The sequence below is a fragment of the Heterocephalus glaber genome, unplaced genomic scaffold (assembly GCF_053883595.1).
Source record: "Heterocephalus glaber isolate CG9 unplaced genomic scaffold, H.glaber_assembly_v1.0 deba00001594, whole genome shotgun sequence".
NCBI lineage: Eukaryota > Metazoa > Chordata > Mammalia > Rodentia > Bathyergidae > Heterocephalus > Heterocephalus glaber.
The window spans coordinates 2,460,195-2,483,603 of record NW_028258369.1 but is presented as its reverse complement, the minus strand read 5'-3'; the positions used below and the strand labels follow the sequence as shown (position 1 = coordinate 2,483,603).

Below are 23,409 nucleotides of genomic sequence, written 5' to 3'. Positions count from 1 at the left end.
GCATCTGTCAATTAAGTCTAGAAGTCTTTTGGTGGAGTTTTTTGCATCTTCTATGTAAAATATCATATCGTCAGCAAATAATGACAGTTTAACTTCTTCCTTTCCTATCTTTATTCCTTTTATTTCTCTCTCTCTTCTAATTGCTGTGGCTAATGTTTCCAGAACTGTATTGAACAGGACTGGTTATAGAGGGCATCCTTGTCTTGTTCCTGATTTTACCATGAAAGTTTTCAATTTTTGACCATTTAGTATGATATTGGCTGTTGGTTTTTCATAGATAGCCTTAATCAGGTTGAGATAAAGACCTTCTATTCCAATTTTCTATAGGGTTTTTATCATGAATGGGTGTTGGATTTTGTTGAATGCCTTTTCTGCATGTATTGAGATGATCATATGGTTTTTGTCCTTGACTCTATTAATGTAGTGTATTACATTTATTGATTTGCATATGGTGAACCATCCTTGCATCCCTGGGATAAATCTGACTTGGTCTGCATGTGTGATCTTTTTGATGACCCTCTTTATTCTGTTTGCCAGTATCTTGTTGAGGATTTTTGCATCTATGTTCATTAGGGAGATTGGTCTGTAGTTCTCTTTTTGGGTTGGGTCTTTCCCTGGTTTTGGAAGCCAAGTAACACTTGCTTCCAGGAATGAATTTGGAAGCCTTGCTTCCCTTTCAATTTCCTTGATGAGTTTAAAGAGTAATGGTGATTTTTTTAAATGTCTTGTAGAATTCAGCAGTGAAGCCATCAGGACCTGGGCTTTTGTTTGAAAAATATTTTTTCTTTGTACCGGGGATTGAACTCAGAGCCTTGCATCTGCAAGGCAGGTGCTGTAACCACTGAGCTAAATCCTTGGCCTGGGCTTTTCTTTGTTGGTAAATTTTTTATTACATTTTCAATTTCACTCATTGTAATTGGGGTGTTGAGAGTTTCTATATCTACTTCATTTAACTTTGGCAATTCATATATATCTAGGAATCTGTCCATTTCTTCTGTGTTTTGCATTTTATTAGCGTACAGGTTCTCCAAATAGGTATTGATGATCCTCTGGATTTCTGCTGGGTCTGTTGTGACTTCACCTTTTTCATCCTTAATTGCATGGATTTGAGCCTTTTCTTTCCTTTTTTTTGATAAAAGGAAAGGTTGGCTGAAGGTTTATCGATTTTATTTATTCTTTCAAAAAACCAACTCTTTGATTCATTAATTTTTTGTATCATTTTCTTAGTATCCACTGCATTGATTTCTGCTATGACCATTATAATTTCCTCTCTCTTATGAGCTTTGGGTTTGTTATGCTCTTCTTTTTCTAGGAGCTTGAGGTTCTGCATTAGGTTATTTATTTGAATTCTCTGTGTTTTCCTAATATGGGCATTGACTGCTATGACTTTTCCTCATAGAACTGCTTTAATTCTGTCCCATAGATTCCTGTATGTTGTACTGGCATTATCATTTACTTGTAGAAAGTGTCTAATTTCTTCTTTAATTTCCTCTGTGACCCATTGGTTGTTCTGGAGGGTGTTATTCAATTTCCATGTGTTTGTGGGAGTTTTGTGATTTCTTATGTTAATGATCTCTAATTTAATTGCACTATGGTCTGATAATATACAGAAGGTAACCTCAATTCTTTTACATTTACTTAGACATGTCCTATGAGCTAGCATGTGGTCTGCTTTGGAGAATGACCTGTGTACAGCTGAAAAGAATGTGTATTCTGATTTTGTGGGGTGGAACACTCTGTAAACATCTATTAAGTCCATTTGTTCAATAGCTTGATTCAGTTCTAGAATTTTGTTGTTAATTTTTTGTGTAGATGATCTGTGTATTTGTGATAGTGGGGTAATGAGGTCCCGCACTACAACTGTATTAGTGCTTATTTGGTTTATCATGTCCATTAACATTTGTTTTGTGTAGTTGGGGGCATTTGTATTTGGTGCATATATATTTATGATTGTCATCTCTTCTTGGATTGTTCCCTTCACAAGGATGTAGTGACCATCTTTGTCTCTCTTAATTAGTTTTGGTTTGAAATCTACTTTGTCTGCAAATAAGATTGCTATGCCTGCTTTTTTCTGGGTTCCTGCCATGTGGAGAACTGTTTTCCATCATTTTACTTTTAGTCTATGTATTTCTTTTTGAGTTAGATGTGCTTCTTGTATACAGCATATTGTTGGATTTTGCTTCTTATTCCATTCTGTCAGTCTATTTCTTTTGATTGTTGAATTGCGACCATTAACATTGATAGTTATAATTGATAGGTATTGACTCATCCTTGTCATGATGCTTTACTGTTGTTGGCTGTTTTATTTCTTATTTTTCCCCCTTTCTCTTTCGTTTTTTACTTTGCCTGGTGGCTTCACTCTGTTGGGCCTCATGGGGTTGTGTCTTTCATTGTCTTTTTCTAGGATATTGCTTAGAATTGTTTGGAGTGCTGGTTTGCTGTTCATGAAATTTCTCAGGTGTTCTTTGTCCTGGAAGTGTCTAATTTCCCCATCGATTATGAAAGATAATTTTGCAGGATACAACAGCCTAGGTTGGAAGTTATTTTCTTTTAGGGCTTGAAATACTTCCCTCCAGTCTCTCCTTGATTTGAGGGTTTGTGTTGAGAAATCTGCTGTGATTCTGATGGGCTTTCCTTTGTAGGTCATTTGTTTCTTTTCTCTAACTGCCTCTAGGATTTTGTTCTTCTGTTGGGTTTCTGAGATCTTGACTGCTATATGTCTAGGTGTAGATTTTTTTTGATCATGGCTAGTTGGAGTTCTATATGCCTCACTTATCTGTGTGTCTAATTCTCCACCTCTGTCTGGGAAGTTTTCTACTATTACTTCTTTGAACAGTATTTTTTTTGTCAATTGTGCTTTCTCCTGTTTTTTGGTGTACTCCTATCAGTCTTATGTTTTTCTTCTTTGCATCATCTAGCAGCTGCTGGATTGATTTCTCATGATCCCTTATTGTTTTCAAGAAATCTCTGTTTTCATGGTCCTTAACCACAATCCTGTCTTCTATATCTGATATTCTATCTTCAGACTCCCTTAATCTGCTCTGCATACTTTCAATGGAGTTTTTAATCTCCTGAATATCTGTTTTAATCTATTTCATGGATTCCATTTCTTTCTTATGTCGGGTGATCATGGTTTCCATTTCTTTGTTATGCTGGACATTCATGGCTTCTAGCATGTTTCTGAGCTCATCTATTTTTTTATCTGTTTCTGTTCTAGAGCCTCTAGTCATGTCTTTCTCTCTGTTCTCCATCTCTGTACTTATCTGGGAAATTATTTCTGCTCTGAATTTTTCTAGAACCTCATTCATCTGTTTTGTTACTTCCTGTGCTATCTGTTCAGGGCATCCAGGTGGTTGATTATCAGACTTTTCCATCTCGTTTCCCCCAGATTTTGCCTTTTGTGTTGTGGAAGTCTGAGTTTGTGCCTTGCTTAAATGTCTTCTCATTTTTCTTTTTGGTACTGTCCTTGGTTTAATTCTGGGATTGGTACTTTGAAGTTGCTTATTATAAGAATCTTTGTTGATGTATTTAGAACCTTTATGGAATGATTGCTTCTCATAGGTATCTTCCAGATATACCTGGTCCTTAGGTTTTGAGTCTCTACTGACTCTGCAGCTATCTCATTTTCATTATACCAGAAAGGACAACTGATTAGATCAATCTCAACACCTTAACCCAAGTGATATAATCAGCAACACAATAGCATCAAGTACCTCTTAGAAATTAACAACTTGTGGTAGTTATTAATCTATCACCTTTAACTGTGTGAATTAAATAAAATCAAGGTCCAACCCAACATATGTTTATAGTGAATAACTCTTCAATATAGCAACTTTAACCTTTGGGATGGGCAGTTAGAAGGAGTTGGGGAGGTAGGGATAGATACGTAGAAGGATAGGAGAAGGTTAGCAGTGAGACCTGTGGACACAGGTGAGAGAAGGAAAGTGAAGAAAAGAAAAATAAAGAAGAAATATGAATTAGGGCCAGCACAGGAACACAAAGGAGATGAAGGACCATTTGGGACAGCACGGGAGTGAGGAAGAGAGAGAGAGAAAGAAAAGAGAAAAGTAAGAAAAAAGAGAAAAATAAAAATTTTAAAAGACTAGAAAAAGAAGAAAAAAAATTCAAAATAAGAGCAAAAAAATACTGGTAATTTTTGAAAATAACTAATAAATGATACAAATGAAGGGTCTCCTTCAGGTTATGTCTCTGTTGTCACAATAGACCATGTGGGCAGCAGTGTGCCGATATAAGTCAATGAGTTTCAGCAAGCGAGTCACAGACCCATGCGATTCAGGCAGATCTCTGCCTGCAAGTCCCAAGTTGAGCTCCCCGTCCTCCTGCAGGGTTGAACTCTGCAAGGTTCTATTGCAGGTTCTAGCTGCCTTTCCCCTGAAGATAATCCAGGTTCTGATGGGAGTTGATGATCCCTCCAACTTACTAAGTACGGTGTTCTGGTGTGTCTTTATTGCAGAGATTCTCTTCACTTTTCCAGTGGGCTTCAGTTTTCATCAGGGAGCATGAGAGAGGCCCTCTCTCTGTTTTTTCACTTCTGCAGCTCAGAACAATAGCCTTTATGACCCCCTGTGCCTCTGTAATGTGGAACCAGGTAGCCGCACAGCCAAGAAGCCAGAGGTGGGGGAAGGAGGAGGTGTTGCAGGTGCCCACGCTGGTACGCTGGCGGCTGGTGGGTGTGCCCAGGGGTGTCCCCTCTAGTTGGAGAGATTTTTATCAACCTATTTTCAGGTTATTGGTTGTTTCTTCAACTGTGTCAAGTCTACTAACACACCTGTTAATGGCATTCTTATTTCTCTCACTGTGTTTTTTATAGCTGATACTCAGTTTGATTCTTTTTTGTAATTTCCATCTCTGCTAACATTACCCTTTTGGTCTTTCATGTTGTCTCTTTGTTCAATTATAGCCCTTAAATACTAATCATAATAATTTTAACTTCCTTATTTGACCATCTCAACATCTGTATCACATATAAATCTTTTTCCACTGCTTTCTTTGTTCCTTTAGATTGTGTTCTTTCTTGCTTTTTGGGTTGCCTTGTAATTTTTTTGTTGAAAGCCAGACATGTACTTATGTTAGATACTGAGGAAAATATACTTTTAGAGTGAGGACTGATATTAACATGGCTAGGGGTTGACCTGTGATTAATGTTTGTGGTAGCCATTGGTACAAGAGGTTTTACATTCTAATCTCTTTGATTTTTCCTGCTCTCTTTGCTTTAAGATCTTTTTGTATTTATCTTCAGAGAATCTGTATTCTGTAGATCCTTCAACTATACTCCATTGTTGTACTGGAGTTTTGTTCTATTTTGTTTTGTTTCTCCTGTGGTGGTAGGATGTTGGAGAGGGAAAGTGTTCTATAATTTTTCTAGTTAGATCTCAATATTTCAATGATCCTTCTTCTAGGGAATGTGATCATTACAAATGTTTGTATTCCTCCTGCAAGAGTTTATCACTTTAATACCTGCCCCCATCCTCTGTTTCTTTATCTGGCTGCATCATTCCTAATTTATCTATTTGGAGCCCTATCCCATATTGACTAGGTTTTCTCCCCTTTGGTTAGACAAAAAAGCTTGAAGAAGCTAGCATAGGGTGGAAAGTGATTCCTTTAGGTGTAATAAGGTTTCTATCTTACCCTGGAGAGTAGGCCTTCTATTTTGGAGAAAGCTGTGCAAAGATTACGTTTTGGTTTTTCTTCGTCATTCCCCTGACAGAGCCACCAAGAGATTTTGCTTGGATCCTCATTTTGAGAACCTGAGGAGGTTCTTGGAAGAAACCTGGTAAAATTCTGGGGTTCCCTCTATGATTGCAAACCCCAAGAGTTTTGCAGTCTCAGACAAGTCTTCATTTAGCCTACGGCAATTTGTCAATATTACTGGTGAAGTAATTGGTACTGCCTCTGTAGCTCCCAGTGGTTTCTGCTCCAGGTAAGCAAATCATTTTATCTTTTGGAATGTGCCTGTATCTCCAGATTTCATAGTGGCACTTTCCACTGTTTTCTCTTTAACTTAAATTCCTTCTTGGGTATAAGGAAAACCATTAGTTTTTAGTTTTTCTACCTATTTCTTATAATGTTGGAAATGAGACTGTCTAAGCCCTTTATTTGTTGTAATTAAAATCAGAAGTCCTTAAATCTTTTAGTTTGAAATTATTTTAGGCTTATAAAAATTGCAAATATAGGACGAAGACCTCTGGAGTACCTTTTCCCCAGATTCTCCTAAAAACATCAGTTTAAATAGTGATGGTACAGGGCTGGGTATGTAGCTCAGTGGCACCATGCCTGCCTGGCAAGCACAAGGTCCTGAGTTTGATCCCTGGTACCAATAAATAAATAAATAGTGATAGTACAATGATGAAAGCTTAGGAAATGACTCTGATGTATTGTTAAATACTCTGAAATGTAATTTGAATTAAATCAGTTTAATATTCAATCATTGCTTTTATTGTTTTTGTTCTATTGTTTCTTTATTTTGGTATGTGACTTCACTGAATTTTACAGATTGAACTTTGTAGATTTTATTACCATGATCACAATCACTACAGATCATTCCAACACTTTAAAGAAATGACCTGGTACACCCACTTTGTAATTATACCCTGGAAAACATTAATATTTCCTCAACTATTATAATACTATAATTTTAAGAATTTTGTACATTCACAGCAATTTTTAAACTTTAACTTTAATTTTACATTTAAAAATTATACAGTGTAATCTTTACAGATTGGTATTTTTCACTCATCAAAATGTGCTAAGATACATCTAAGCTATTGCCTGTTGTCTTAGTTACTTTTCTCTCCTTGCTGAGACAAAATACCTGATACCCAAAGTTAAAGGGGGAAAGGTTTATTTGGCTTACAGTTCATAGAAGTTTCAGTCTACAATTGCCTGGGTCCAAGGAAGGATGGTAGAGGGGCAACCGTTCATGGCGGGCAAAAGGTATCCAAAGCAGCAAGGGACCTTAACAGTGTCTTTCTGCTCCTTTTATCTTATTGAGAGTACCAGAATTAGGGCAATGTCAAACCAATCACCGATGCATAGTGGTTTAGTAATCATATGCCCTTAATCCTAGCACCACTCATTCTAGATTTAGCGACCTTCGAAAAAGACTGCATGAGGCTTTGCAAGGACGTCTAGACACAAGCTACAATACTTGCATCAGTTAACTATTCATTTTTATTGTTCAGTAGTATTTCATTGTATGGATATATCATGATCTGTTTTTCTGGACACTTGTAAAATGATATTTGAGTTGTTTCCAGTTTTTGCCTATTACAAATTAAGCTGCTATGAACAGTTTTTGTTTCTCCAGAATATATACTCAGAAAGAGCCTGCTAAGTCATACAACAAATATATGTTTGATTTTATAAGACACATATATTATTTTCCAGAGAGCCTGACCTGTTTTATATTTCCACTAACTCATAGTTCCCTACAGGGTGATGATGGTGAACATCTTTTCATCTGTAGTCCATTTGTTCTCTTTGGCGATATATATTCAAATTTTATGCCTTTTTTCCCCCAGAATTGGAGACTGAACACAGAGCTTTCACACTGAGCTACATTCTCTGTCCATTTTCTTTTTTAGTTAAAAGCAGGGTCTCTCAAAGTTACCCAGGCTAATCTGGAACTTGGAATCCTGCCTCAGCCTTCCAGAGTCCTGGGATTATAGGCATGTACCACCAGGCACTGCTTCATATGCCTTTTTTTATTGGTACATGTTTGCCATACATAATGATTACATTCCTCATGGGGAGTTGGTGCATGTACATAATATATCTTAATTCTTTTGTTCATCTTCTTTCACTCTTCTTCCTACCCCCTCCCTCCAGCTCTTGGTCCCCCTCCCTTTTGCAAAATCTCTCTCTATTTCCTATTATCTATCTTTTATTTTGCTCTTTGTTTATATTTTGGATTTCTTATACAAGAAAAAACACCCTTATTTTTAAAAATGGCCTTTGGGGGGATTTAGTGTTGAGTTGGCACATCATGGGTGGGTAACAATCCCCCTACCATACTTTCCTAATGAAAATATGTACTTTAGAATAACAGTAGCCAACTGTGCATCTCAGTAGCTGCACTGGAAAAATACAGGAAGAAATCTTTGTGTTGACTTACTTGGTAAGATGAACAGATGAACAGCAATGTGTATGCATGTTTGTCAAAGTGTCAACAGGTGAGTTTTACCCATGTTGCGTGGTGTGTTAGATTTTTGTGCATTTATAAATTTATTAAATGCTTTCTTTCAATTTTTCTTGTAGAGCCAAATTCAGTACAATGTTGTCATGAAAACCTGCTTTTACAACTTTTGGAGGAGGTTGTAAGTGAGCCCATTAGGTGACTCAGATATGAATGCAATGATAACTTGGATCATGTAAGCTAAAGAAGTTGTGACAGTGAGATAGAGCAAGATATGACAGATAAGGAAGTACAGAATGAAGACCTTGATTCAGATGAGGAAGAAAATAGTAAAGTAAATAAATATTTGGCCAGTCAAAATGCTACAAAAATGGTCATGTATACCTGAATAATCCAACATTAGAACCTGGTCGGAAAATGTTATTAGGTTCTTTCCAGGAGTGAAACCTATTGGACAGAATGCCAACACTGAGAGTCAATGTTGAAAATTGTTTGTAATAGATCATATACTACAAGATGTTTTGAAATACACTAATAATGAAATATAAGAAAACTTTCTATGTGCATCCATAGTAATACTGATAACTATATTTATCATGAAATCTCAGTATCTGAACTAAAAGCTTTCATGGCAGGACTCTATCATTCTAATCATCAGAATTTAAAGGATTTATGGGGAAATGACAATTGTGACATTGAGAATTTTAGAATAATAATGACACTCAAGAGATTTGGTTTCCGTCAAAATTGCCTACATTTTGATGATAAAAATACCCACCAAGAAAGAAAAAAATAATTTGACTGCTATTCTCTCAATTGTTTTAAAGCTTAGTTTCAAACTGCAAAACAATTTATACAATGTGCAAATACATGACAATTGATGAACACCTTGTGTCATTTCATGATTGTTGAAGCTTTTGACAATATATGACAAATAAAACTTCCAAATATGGTATAAAATATATGCCCTGGTAGAACGGAAGACATTTTATTTCTTGAATTTAGAAATTTGGACTGGAGCTCAGCTACCAGGACTTTATTAATGCAGTAATAAACTGTATGACATTGAGAACAGACTTGTTGCACCTGTTTCAAAAAGTAACCGAATGTCACACTTGACAATTGGTTCACTAGTTACCCATTGATGTCATATTTGCTAAAAGAACACCGGTTGACCAGCACAGGAACTATTTGCAAGAACAAAGCAGAGATTCCTGAAAAAATGTTCCAAGTTTGCAATAGAGAAATGTATAGTATAAGCTTTGGATTTCAGAAAGGCATAACATTGGCCTCCTGTATGGTGAAGAAAAACATAGTATTGATACTGTTGATACTATGATTACACAATGATGATAAGATTGATAGTGAAGCTGGACATGGTGGTGCATGCCCTAATTCCAGCACTCTAAGGTTGAGGCAGGAGGATCTTGTAAGTTCAAGGTCAATCTGTGCTACATAGTGAGTTCAAGGCTGGCCTGCACAACATAGGGAGACTTTGTCTCAAAACAAAAATGATTGATAGTGAATCCTCAACACAAATGAAGCCCGAAATGGTCACATTTTACAATAAAATAAAAGGTAGGATAGATGTTGAGTTACGCAGCAACTATGATGTCACTTGAAACACAATGTTGGCCAATCATTGTATTTTACTCAATCCTAAACGTGTCAGGCACAGTTTCATAGTTTACAAAGAAAGTAACAAGCACAAAATATCACAGAGAAATTTTCTTAGAGGATTGGACTGGAATTCATAAATTATCTATTATAACAGAGGAAAACCAGTATGTATCTACCCAAAGAACTCTGCAAAAGAATTCTTGAGCAGATCAGTGAACAGACAGGTGAAACATCACAAGAACCTCCTGAGAAAACAGGAAGACAAGCAAGATGTCAAGTATGTCCTGCCAAAAATGACAGGAAAACAAAATACATGTGCTATCAATATAAGGGATACTTGTGTATGGAACATGTTGTTTTCCTGTGTGAAAACTACCTTAGGTGTGATAATTGAAGTAAAAACTATTTTTTGGTGAAGTTTTATTTATATTTTCATTGTAGTTTGCATAGGAATTTATTTCTGTTATTATTTTTTAGATTTAGTAAGCAAACAGTTGATGTAGTAAATGTTGATGTTTATTCTAAACACAGTATATACTTGATATTTTATTTTATTAATATTTTATTTTCTTGGTAAGTGCAAATTGTGTAATATAATAGGAAGGTCCTGAAAAAAGAGGAAGACAAGAGAGGTGAGAAGTATGCCTGCCAAACAGTTAAGGAAAGCTAAGCACAAGTGCTGTCAATGTAAGTGAGATTTGTGTACGGAACATGCTATTGTCATTTGTGAAGACTGCCTTACATGTAATAATTGAAGCAAAGATTATTTCTGTGTTAGAATTTTGTTTGTATTTTCATTTTTGTTCAATAGGAATTTATTTCTGCTGTTACTTTTTAGATTTTGCAAGCAGGTAAACAGTTGATATTGAAAATGTTGATGTTTATTCTTAACACTCATTATATATTAAAAATCAAATATTTTCTTCTATTGATATTTTATTTTCCTATTCAGTACACATTATTTAGTATAATAAAACTCATAAAATTAAAATTAATAATTTATCAATAAAAATACTCATAAAAAATAAATATGGGTGCTATACCCCACCCCTTAATGTGGCTTTCAAAAAACTTGCCATGATGCCCCTAAGAAGTTCTTGAGATTACAAGTCTTTTGTTGAATATGTGATTTTCAAATTTTTCTCCGGGACTCTGATTTGTCTTGATATCCTTTTAACAGTGTATTGCATAGTAAAACATTTTTAATTTTAATAAAGTTCAATTTATATATAATTTCTTTTATGGATCCTGGATTTAGGTTCAGATCTAAGAAATCTTCACTGATCTCTTTGTCATCATCAAGAATCTGCTTTATGTTATCTTCTAAAGGTATTATTCTTTCATGTTTTATATTTGGAAATATAATTCATGTTAAATATTTGTATAAGGTAGGAGTTTTAGGCCAAAGTTCACTATTGAGTTTTATAGAACTCAAATTGTTTCAACATCATTTACTAACAAACCTACCCTTCATTGATTATTGAATTGCTTTTTCTATATTGTTAAAAATCAGTTGGTTTTGTTGGTATAGGTCTTTTGATAGAGCATTTTATTCATTTGATCTATGTGCTTATCCCTCTGTCACTAATACAGTGACTTGATTGATGTAGTTTTATAATCTAGTCTTACCCTTGAGTATTATAATTCCTGCAATTTAATTCTTTCCAAAATTGTTTTAAGTATTCTAGCTCATTTCATTTTCCATATAAATATTAAGAACCAAGTTGTCTATATGTATAAAGCATCCAGCTGAAATTTTGATAATGAAAATGTTAAACACACAGATAGATTTGAACAAAATTGCTGTCTGCATTTGATTTTTTAGATTCATGAATATGGTGCTTTTCTCTACCTATGTCTTTTATTTCTTCTATTATCATCTTATAATTTCCAGCTTAAAGATTTAGTGCCTATTTTATTTGATCTAAAACTACTTGATTTTTTTTTTTAAATGGTGTGGTATATTTTACTTCTGAAATATAATTGTTACTGGTGATGTACTGATATGTGATTGTATTTTGTAATTTTGCCTGTAGGTTACCATCTTCCTAAAGTAACTTATTAATAGTTAAAATATTTGGAGAAATTGGTGTCCCCCCCCGAATTCTTACGGATTCCTCTTAGACACTCATGTCATATGCAAATAGGAAAACTTTTTGTTTCCGCTATTTCTTGATCTACATGTCTTTTATTTCCTTTTCCTGTAATATTGCACTAGCTAAAATTTTCAATAATATTGACAAATTGGAGTGGTGAATGTTGTCCTACTCTATTTATTCCCCATCTTAATAGGGATGGATTCATTTTCTCACAGTCAAGTCTCACAGTTATAACTTTTTTTGTGTGATACTGGGGACTGAACTCAGATCCTTCACACTGAACTTCATCACCAATTCTTTTTTTAAAAATTTCTCTTTTTGAGGCTGAAATTCCATAACTTGCCCTAGGTGGAATTGAACTTTGATTCTCCTGCCTCCCAGAGTGCTGGAATTGCAGGTGTGCAACACAACGCCTGGTAATATAACATTTCTATAGATACCGTTTATTACCTATTTCTGATGTGTTGAATTCTGTCAAATTCTTTTTCTACCTCATTCAATATTATTTTTGTTCTTTCATCGTTAATATGATAGATAACATTGCTTGATTTTTAATATTTGAATTGCCCTGCATTTCCTAAAATAAGCAATATTTTTCATACTTTATTATTTTTTCACATATTGCTGGGTTTGTTTTGTTAATATTTTTTTAGAGATTTTTACTTAAGGAGAATATTGTTCTATAGTTTTATTTTAGGTTGTTATATTTGCTATGTTTGGGGTAAGAGTAAAGTTGGTTTCATTACTGAGCTGGGAATTTTCCCCTCCTTTTCTATTTTCTGAAAGATATTGCATAGAATTGCTGTTATTTCTTCATTATGAGTTTGGTAGAATTTTCCAGTGAAGCCATCTGGTTTGGGAGAATTAGTTCTAAATTTTTAAAACTATGAACGCCATTTAAAAAATACGTGTAGGATTCTTCAGACTATTATAATTTGAATGAGGTTCAGTAGTTGGTGATTTCTAAGGAATTGATTTATTTCTTCATGAGTTGTCAAATTTAAGTGTATAAAAAAAGTTCATAATATTTCCTTGTAATCCCCTTAATATCTCAGGTTGGTGGTAATATATATCCTCTTTCTTTTCTGATATTATTAATTCGTGTCATCTGTGCCTTTTTCTTTGTCAGTCACATTAGACATCTATTGATTTTGTTAACACTTGAAAGAATCATATTTTGAGTTTATTGATTTTTCTCTATTGTTTTTGTTTTCAATTTCATATCTTGTTTTTATGTATTTGCTTCAATCTGCCTGCTTTTCTAGTTTTATAAGAAGGAATTTTAGCCTATTGATCCAAATATTTCTATTTTTTTAATATAAACATTTAATAATAATCATTTCTGTGTAAGTATTCCTTTACTTGTATTCCAATGATTTGGCAATGTTTTTATTTTCTTTTTAATTTAACTGAATATATATTTTTAATTTCATTTGAGAAATAATTTTTGACTTGCATATGATCCATAGTACTATTACTTAACTTTTAATTCTTTGGAGATTTTTCTGTTTTGTTTCTGATATTAATTTCTAGTTTAATTTCATTGGGGTGGAGATCATAATTTTCATGTTTTCAATTATTTTATATTTTAAGACTTGTTTTATGTCTCAATGTATTATTGCTCTTTGTGAATGTGCCTTGTGTACATAAAAATCATATGCATTTTGCTGCCTTGGCATCAAATGTTTTATGAGTATAAATTAGATTCTATTGATAGTGTTTTTCAGTTCTATATCCTTGGCAATTTCTTTTCTAGTGGTCCTTTTGATTCCTGAGTTAAAGGTATTGAAGATTCTAGGTATAATCATGGTTTTGTCTGTTTTTTCAACCAGTTCCATCAGTTTTTGTTTTAGATATTTTTGGAGCTCTGCTTTTAGATACATGCACATTTAATATTTTACCTTTTTGGTGAATTGGCTCTTGTCTTACTCTTTTTCATTAATACGTATTTGTGATACACGACGAATATATTCATCATGGGAAGTGGTGCATACACTACTTCATCTTGATCCATTTTACTTCCTCTTCCCCTGCCCGATCTACTGTCTCCTCCATCCCAAGATTTCCTCGTTCTTTAATCATTAATGTCCTCCTTTGTCACTGCTAATTTCTTTGTTTTAAAGTCCACATTTATGATACTGATAAAGCCAATCCAATCCAATTTTTGTTTTGGTTTGGTGTTTTGGCATTTTTGTGTGTGCTGGGGATTAAATCCATGGTCTTATGCATCAGCTTTTGTTCAATTGTGATTTAGATGGCATGTCTTTTGCTGTCCTTTTACTCTTATCCTATATATCATAAAATTTGAAGTGAGCTTTTTATTATTATTATTATTATTATTATTATTATTGGTACCGGGGATTGAGTTTAGGACTGTATGCTTACCAGTCAGGCGTGGCACCACTGAGCTACATTCCCGACCCTGAAGTGAGCTTTTGTAGACAGCATAAGTTTGGGACTTCCATTTATAGCCATTGTACTAATTTCTTTTAATTAGTGTGATTTGACCATTTAGATTTGTTAATTGTTTATATGGCTGCCATTTTATCATTTGTTTTCTATTTAGTTCTTCTGGTTTTTGTCCTTTTTTTAGTTTCTTTTTTCAACAGTATATGTTTGCAATACATAATAATTTCATTCACCTTGGGGAAATGGTGCATATACATCATGAATTTTAATCATTTTACTTCTCTTCCCCACCCTCTCATTTCTCCCCAGCCCCAGATCCCTTTTCAATCTCCACAAAGTCTACCTCCCTGTTTCTTAACATTGGTTCACCTTCTTGACTTTCTCTGTTATTCTAACTTTATAATTTAAATAAACTTAATGTACATATTAAAATTAATTGAAATTAAATGAATAATTTGGATATATTTCTTGCAAAACTTTGATGAGTGCTTGAGGGATTATAGCTGCATCTTGTTCTCTTAGTATAAACTTTTAACTACTTCATTTAAAATATACAAACTTGACTGTCTATTAAGTCCTTTTATCCTCCTCACTTTATGGCACAATCATTGTAAATACTACAGCTGTATACATTGAGAACCACATCAGAGAATGTTATCATGTTTTAGCATTGATCATACTATTTGAGATGAAATTCACATAACATGTAGTTAGCTTTTTAAAATGTAAAATTTGGTAGAATTTAGTGTATTCGCAATGTTGTACAACCATCACCTTTTCAAAAATTTTCCTCATGCCAGAAAAAGGACCTTATGCCCATTAAATAGTTCTGCCTCTTTCTGCCCTCCCTGATCTTATGGTAACTACTAATCTTTTTTCTGTTTCTATGGATTTGCCTAGTCTAAATATATCATGTAAAAAGAATTAAATAAAGTATGATCTTTTATATCTGGCTCCTTTTACTTAGCACATGGTTTTCAAGGTTCATTTACATTATAGCATGAATTAATAATTTTTTCATTTTTATGGCTGAATAATATTCTATTGTTTATATATACTACTTTTTGTTTATATACTTATCAGTCAATAGATATTTGGTTATTTCTATTTTTGATCACAGGCAATAATACTACTACCAATTATCTGCATAGAAGCACCTGTGAACAGGTACCTGGGAGTAAAATTGCTAGGTCAAAATGTAATTCTGCTTAATTTTTTGAAATGCCTCCAAAATGTTTTCCACAATGGCTACACTTGTTTAAATACCAGCAGCAATATAAAAGGTTCTTAATTCTCCACATTCTCTCCAACACTGGTTATTTACCATTAAAAAAATGAAAGCCTTCTAAATAAGTGTGAAGTGTTACTCATGGTTTTGATTTTCATTTCCTTAATTACCAATGTTGAGCACATCTTTGTGTGCTTATTGATTATTTCTAGATCTTTTTTGAAGAGTTCTATATTCAGGTGTATTAACTATTTTTGATTGAATTTTTTGTCTTTTTTCATTTGGTTGAGTTTTTTGTATATTCTGAATATTAAACCCTTATGAGAGTTATTATCTAAAATATTATGTTCTGCTCTATAAGTTTCCTTTTCACATTCTTGATAATATCCTTGATATATGTTTTTAAAAAAATTATGAAGTCTTATTGATGTACTTTTCTATAGTTTCTTAATATCAAATCTAAGAATCTAGCCTAAACTCCAGTCCCCCATCAAAATATTTCAAGAGCAGCTGGGTTTGTAAACCAGTTTAACCAAATGGCCAGGGAAAAACTAGTTGCCTTCCAAGGCATACAAAAAGATCAGAAATAACTAAAATCATTTTAACAGTCGTGTTGACTGTGATGCAAGCAACAAGAAAAGATTGCTTAAGCCAAGCTCATTCATGTAGAGACATATATTGTAAATAAATTCATATTATGTCCAATGAGTAGGCCGTGTCTAAAAAATGCAAAGATGATAAAACATTGGGGAAATGCCAACTGAGTTTCTCTACATTGATACATTAGAAGAGAATAGGCACTTGATCATTTCCAGGTATACAGAAAAAGTCTTTGGAAAAATAACTAACTCTCTTTTAGGATAAAAACTTTTGGCAAAATAATATTGCAAGAGATTTGCACTTCCTAAAATCTACAACAGACTTACAAAAACGTGAAAGGTAAGAAGAATGCCCACTAAAATCAAGACCAAGATACAGATGTGTGTATGGTACTATTTCTACTGTTTAAAGTAGAGAGTAGAAAACATAAGTAGTGCGATAAAACATATCAAAATAAGTGATGGGTAAGAATATTGGAAAGAAAGATAATAAATGCTGACAATATTATCTTCTAATTAGAGAAACCAAAAGGAATCAGTGAACAAAATATGCAAATGACTAAGAGACTTCAGAAAGTTGTTGTTTATATTACTATACCTAACCACACAAAATCAGTAACTAGTTAGGACAGGTAATAGAAAATAACACAATCAAAATAGCAGCAAATATCAAAAATTTCCCCTAAAAGAAACCCAGCAACAATGTACACAATCATTTTGGAAGCAATTATAGAAATAAATGTTAGGAAAAGCAGTCCCAAATTAATATGGAAGTACACTATGTTTACTCATGGGGAAAAGATTATTGTAAAGCTGTCACTTCTTATTTACAGATTTACTGTCTGCTTTAAACTGATGTGAGCCCCCCAAAACATATATTGAAGCCCCAATGTGACTTTATTTGGAAATAGGCTTTTATAGGTAATTAATGTTAACTGAGGTCTTAAGAGTGGGCCCTAATCCAAAAGAACAGGTAATATTAGAAGAGGTAGAGAAAGCAAAGATCTCATACATGCACACAAAGAAGAGGCAACATGAGGACACAGCCAGAAGACCACTGTCTACAAGCCTCAGGAGGGCCTCCACCAGAAACCAACCCCACTCCACCTTTCTCTAGCACTTCTAGCCTCTAGAACTGTGAGAAAATAAATTTCTGTTGTACAAGCCACATAGGCTGTGGTATTCTGACATGGCAATCCAAGCAGATTAATGCACTGCTTTTATGTGCAGCACGCAAGATGGCTGCTGTTTCCCAAAATCAACCCTGGAGAAACAATAGAAAAGAGAATAAAAGAATGCTATCAACAACAAAAAAATCAACAAACATGAGAAATCCATGAGAGACACTGACTTTATGCTGAAATAACCATTGTGTTTGGGCAGGTATGCTCTGAGGTAAAGACAGTTCTTTAGCCTGCAATAGAAGCAGATGATAGAATCAGCTGGAGGAAATTGTTAAAGTTTGGGGCTTGCTTCTTTCCTGTGTGCCTTGAGACAATGAGTTTCTCCTTCACTAAAGAATCTGAGACTACACCTCAGACCCTGTGTGCCTGTACCATGGGGCGACATCATGGTAGCGCAAAAGTTTGAGTTGGTCAAGGCAATGTGATTCTAAAAACAGTGTTAAAAACCCCCCGAAACCAGTATTCTTTTTTGCTGATGGTGGACCTTTAAAAATTAATATTATATCTATCAAATGCAGAAATAGAATGAACAAATAACACATTACAAGGGTAATAATTATTTCATGAAAAATAATACAAACACATGTACTTGTTAGGGTTTTGTACACACACAAATACATATAGCTCCTCAGAAAATCATACCCATGCTCTCCCCCTTGCAGATCCTATCCTGGAACCCTGCTATGTACTGCTGTTTCCCCATAGTTGTCTAGCTTGAGTACTTGACCCATTCTAGCAGTAGGGAAACAACTCAGAGCTTTGAGGGAGTTGATATTCTCCAGAGTGCCTTTAAAGAAGATGAGGTCACTGTTCTCATCCACACACACTCAGAACTTCCAGGAAAACCTACTTTCTCTTTTCACCCCTGGGAGGCCCTGGGCCAAGTTTTCATCAGGAGACACCCCTGAATTCCATCTCAAAGGACTCAGGGAGATGAGAGCCTTGTTCTGAGGAGGGAAGCCTCAGATCTTCAGAAGATAACTGTGATGGAGAGAGTCGAGATGAGGACACTTGGAACTGCAGGCCACTCCTACTCCATGGCAACACAGAGCCCCACCTGTTCTGCCCCGCTCCACCCTTCTCCTCCAGTGCTAAGAACCCCAAGACAAGTCTGTTAGGCTCAGCACTTTCTCAGTTCTGTCTGGGAAACTCTGGGAATGAAGACCTTTATCTGAGGCTGGTCGACTCATGTCAGCAGAGGAAAAAAATTCCCAGGCCATATACAAAGTAAAGAAGGTTCTGAGTGAGGGCTGAAGGACCACTCAACAATATAAGAAATGGTGGACACACACATTCCTGTCTCTGGGCAGGGCAGGACTGTCAGGGAAGGGGGTCTCAGGGAGGGAGGATCTTGGTCTAATGGGACTCTTCTCAGGGAGGACTAAAAATCCTAATCATCGGGGAGAGGGGTGTCCTGTAGAAACTTGGCCCTGTTGTCAGCTCTGGTATCATCCAGGGTGGCTGGGTTACACCCTCTTTCATTTCTTCCTCAGGGATCATTGGTATAAAAGTGTTAACTTTAGAAATACAGAGGGGAGGATACTTTGATTTTGCCAACAGTTGACATGACGATCTTGAATGTGAATATAGAGGACCCTGTACAACTAGCTACCTCACAGAGCCTTCCAGCATCTGCTCTCAGCCCTAACTCATCATAGGAAGGGCTGGGAGACTCCAGCTTAAAACATGTTCACACTCGAACTTTCTCCACTGGGTTCTCGTGGGACAGGCTAATTGCAAAAAACCTGTGGATCCTTAAAACTATGCTGTCACAGAAACCTCTAGAGATAGTCTTGGTGAAAAATCAAGGTGATCTGTCCTCACTGAAGATGCACATTTCATCTCATTCTTCCTCCTCCAGGTGCCTCAATTATTTGCTCTCCTGGCCACAGTCCATGACCAGTCATCACACCTTGGGGTCAGAAAAGTAAGTTTTATGTCTATGAGAAACACTGCCTGGCCCGAAGGGAGACTCAGGGTCTCCAGGGTGCTCAGGCCACTGAGGTAGAAGAAGAGATTTTATCTTCCTCCTCTTCTCTTTGTGGTAGTAATATCCAGAGAGCTCCTCTTGTTGGGTCAAGTAGCAAATCCCAGCAGCTTTGGTGAGGTTCATCCACCACTGCTATTTCTGCAAGTGTTTCATGCACAAAACTGAAGAAGGCGCCAAGAGCCAAGATGCAGAAAGACCAAGCACTTCCCATGTACCAGACGGACATCACAACCCATCTAGACAAGAAGGTGATTCAGTTGGTGCTTTTCCTGCTGCACAAGCATAACATGAGGGAGCCCATAACAAAGGAAGACATTTTGAAGTATGTCATCAAAAACTACAAGGAGTACTTGCCTGATATCCTCAAGAGAGCCTACGAGCTCATAGTGCTGGACTTTGATATTGAGGTGAAAGAAGTAGACCTAACCTGACACTGCTATGCCCTTGTCAGAAAATTCCAATGCCATCTGTGATACAAGGCTGCATGGTGAGGAGATCATGCCCAAATTGACCTCTTGGTGACAATCTTGTGTGTGATCTTCATGAAGAGCAATTGCGGTACTGAAGAAGATATCTGGGAAGTGCTTAATGTGATTGTGACTTATGCCCGAAGGAACCACTTGTTCCATGGAGAATGAAAAAAGCTCATCACCCAAGATTTGGTGCAGGAAAGGTACCTGGAGTACCAGCAGGTCCCCAGCAGTGATCCTCCATGAGAGAGTCCTGGAGCTCATGCTGAAACAAGCAAGATAAGCATTTTTGCATTTTGGGTCAGGGTCCATGATATGGTCTCTAGTGCCTTCCCATCTTTGTTCCAGGAAGTTTTGAGAGATGAAGAAGAGACAGCTCAGGACAGATATGCAGCCATGTTCCTTATTCATGCTATAGCCAGTACATATTCCCAGGTAAATTCTAGCAGCTTCTTCCGACCCTACTTTCCTCACCTTATATTTGAAGAGAGCATTCAACCAAGTTGTGTGTGGACAAATTGAGAATGCTTCCATCTTAGCGATCTGTGACAAGAAAACATGGCATTTGAGCAGGCATTTCCTTAGAAATTGGAAAAAGAAATAAGCAATAACATAGCTTAAATTAAGAACTAGAATTAGAGAAAAAAGAAATAAGAAAAAAGAAGAAAGAAAAGTTATAAAAGATGGTAAATTCTTGGGTTCCCTTATTCTTTCTATTCTGCTGTTCTGCATAATAAAAAGTTATATAGCTGTATGTGTTTAGTTTATTAAAGATGTGGAGAAAATAAGTTATAATACATGTAATGTCCTATTCAGTGGATGTTTTATTTTTCAAACATTATTGAACTTCTGTTCTTTGGAAACTCCATGGTAGAACTAAGTATGGTAAAAAAAAAAAAAGACTGACCCACTTCCACTGTCCATAGAATTTTAGAGTCCAGCAGCAGCTGTCATTTAAGATGGTAAAATATCCTCTATGATATGAAAGACAAAAAGAAAGGAGTGTGGTGGAGGAAGGTGAGATGGAAAGTCTAGATGAGAGCAGGCAAGCCAATGTGGGGTTTTGTAAAACCTCAAGCCCCTCAATTGGAGGTAATATAAAGCTGGGAGTGGGTCAGACGTTTGTATGGGAGCAAAGCCTGCACCTTTGGGTGGTGTCTCAGAGGTGAGAGACTAAGTCTCTAGTAGCAAACTGCTCTTAGCAGCTATTTGAGGATCATAGGTAAACCACAGAAAGTCTCTACCTGGGACAGGATGGATTGTTATTCTTGTCATAGTGCAGGTGAACACAGTGAAAAGACTAGGTGTTCTGTATACATCATCTCCAGGGATATTCGAGATATAAAAGTCACAGCCCATTTTATTAGAAGGGCATTTTAACTAGGTTAACTTCAGTATAACTTGGCCACTTTTGAGACAGGGTTTGATTTTGGGTATGGGTTAAATGTGTGAAAATAGGGAAGGTATGAGTCAAATGGGACCTGGGAGGAGGGCAGTTGGTTTTGGACACATCTTCTAGGGGCTCTGAAGTTTCTCCCATGTTCAAATTAAATATATACCCTGTAAGACAGAAATATTTACTGAGTGACTTTTTTCTCACTATGCAGAATTTTTTACTAAATTTGGCTGATTTTTGGCTTTTGTGTGCATATCAAGGACATCTTTTGGATTAAAAAGCAAATAAAAACACCTCCCACCCTAAGTGGTGGTATCATTTGGGACAAAAAAAAATCATAATAATACTGCGATTCTTTTAAGTCTCAATGTATATCAGTCACTGTCAGGCAATTGCATGCATTACAAACATTCCAACAATCCCAGAAGATAGAGCTTATCACACTCACGTCACTGATGATGAACTAAAGGCTCGCTGAGTGTGGCAGTGTGCCTTGTTCACACAGCTAGTGAGTAACGGCTAAGCTAGGACTTCTAGGATTCCTCTAGAACCAACACTGCTCCACTTCTCCCAGTATGAGGCAGATCTTGCACCTATTCATTCATTCCACTCTACTCCACAGGGTCTCTTAGGTAATAAAAAGAAAGATCTTGTGGTCAAAGTAGTAAAAGCAGGCCTAAAGAAGAAAGGTGAAAGTGAGAATCAGACTGTAGGTAGTGTACATTTGCCTGGAATCCTCGTGCCCCTGGCCCCAGGGTTCCTTGGGACGGACTCTGCCCCACCCCGTGCCTGTGTCCAGCTGCAACACTTTCTCACATTACAGTGGCTTTCTCCCGAGTCTTCTCCAGTGTGCCCTCATGTCCAGAGTGAATCTGACCTGCTGGCCAGCCCTTTGTAGCAGTCTTCTCTGAACCTGCACTGTCTCCCAGAGGAACAGGCAGCCCATACTTCCTTTCCTTCTCCTGACACATGGGCTTCCACCTCCCCAGAGGTCCTGTTCTTCACTGTAGACCCCTTCTCACAGCAACAGCTCCTTCCATGTAATTGCTCACTTGGGAGAGTGAAGCTTAGAGACATCTTTATTTCCTTGGGTGCCTCCATCACACTCTCAAAGTGTTTTTAAATCTTCTGGTGGGAAGAATCTGATTTGGCACAGAACCTACTGGTTCCTGGTTTATAACTCTGAAGTTGGAGAGGAGTTTTTTCCATTATTTATTTTTATTTTAGTTTATTACTACATACGTATAGTGCCCAATGTTTACATTCCTTGTATGGAGTTGGTACATGTACATAACACATCTTAATTTCTTTTTTATCCCTTTTCCCTTGCCTTCTTCGCCCCTCTACCCATTCTTTGATCCCGTTCCTTTTTTTTTTCTTTTTTATATATGTTTGCAGTACCTAATATTTGAAGAGGAGATTTTGGAAACCACCCTGATATTTGAGGTCAAATTAAAATGGGGTTAAGTATTTGAGACCAGCCATTGAACCCATATACCAATGAATGAGCTGACATGGATGGTCAAAAACCAGTCTCTCCCATAAGTAGCTGGTGAAGAAGAATCATGAAAATCACCGTGTAGGCAAACATCTACTGAGGCTGAATTCTTAAAAACCTAGGAGTCCTTCTAGGAGATGAAAAAGGATTCTATGGAAGTTATGCTCTTTTTAATAAGAAAAGAGTAATTCAACAATCTTCCACTGCCCTTTGCCTTTTTGTTCACCTGTGAGTAAAATTTTGTTTTTAGTTAATAGTGCAGATACTTTTGTTGCTCCTAAATCACACTTCTCCTTTGTTAATACAGTCTTCCAAAATTAATGCCTCTCCTCAGAAATAACCATGATTAAAGATGTGTTCTATTTTCAAATTTATTCTTGGACTGTCTTTCATAGGTGTGCTGTAAAAAGTACACTGTGAATTTACAACACATGTGATTAACAGTGTACACATTGTGCTTCCTCTTGCCATTGTCTCTAAGTTAAATGAATGCTAGATCTTTCTGACAGCACATATAGATCCACCTAGAATTCTGAGATGTGCATGTGCTATAATTAATTTAACCAAATTCTTCTTGATGGACACACTTATTTTCATTTGTTGCTATGATTAATAGAACTGATATCAATATCATGAACCATGAATTCTTGGGCAAATATACATTTTTAAAGGAAGGAGATAGCAAAGTACAAATTGAATTCAAGTGAGAAATGTGATGACTGTAAATGTTTATGAATATCTCTGAAATTGTTTTCTAACAA

At 35.9% G+C, this 23,409-nt stretch overlaps 1 pseudogene; it reads left to right on the top strand.

Moving 5' to 3' along the window:
• Positions 1-19,469: 19,469 nt before the first annotated feature.
• LOC101704142 (melanoma-associated antigen B18-like) lies at positions 19,470-22,048 on the top strand (annotated as a pseudogene).
• The last annotated feature ends 1,361 nt before the right edge of the window (positions 22,049-23,409 follow it).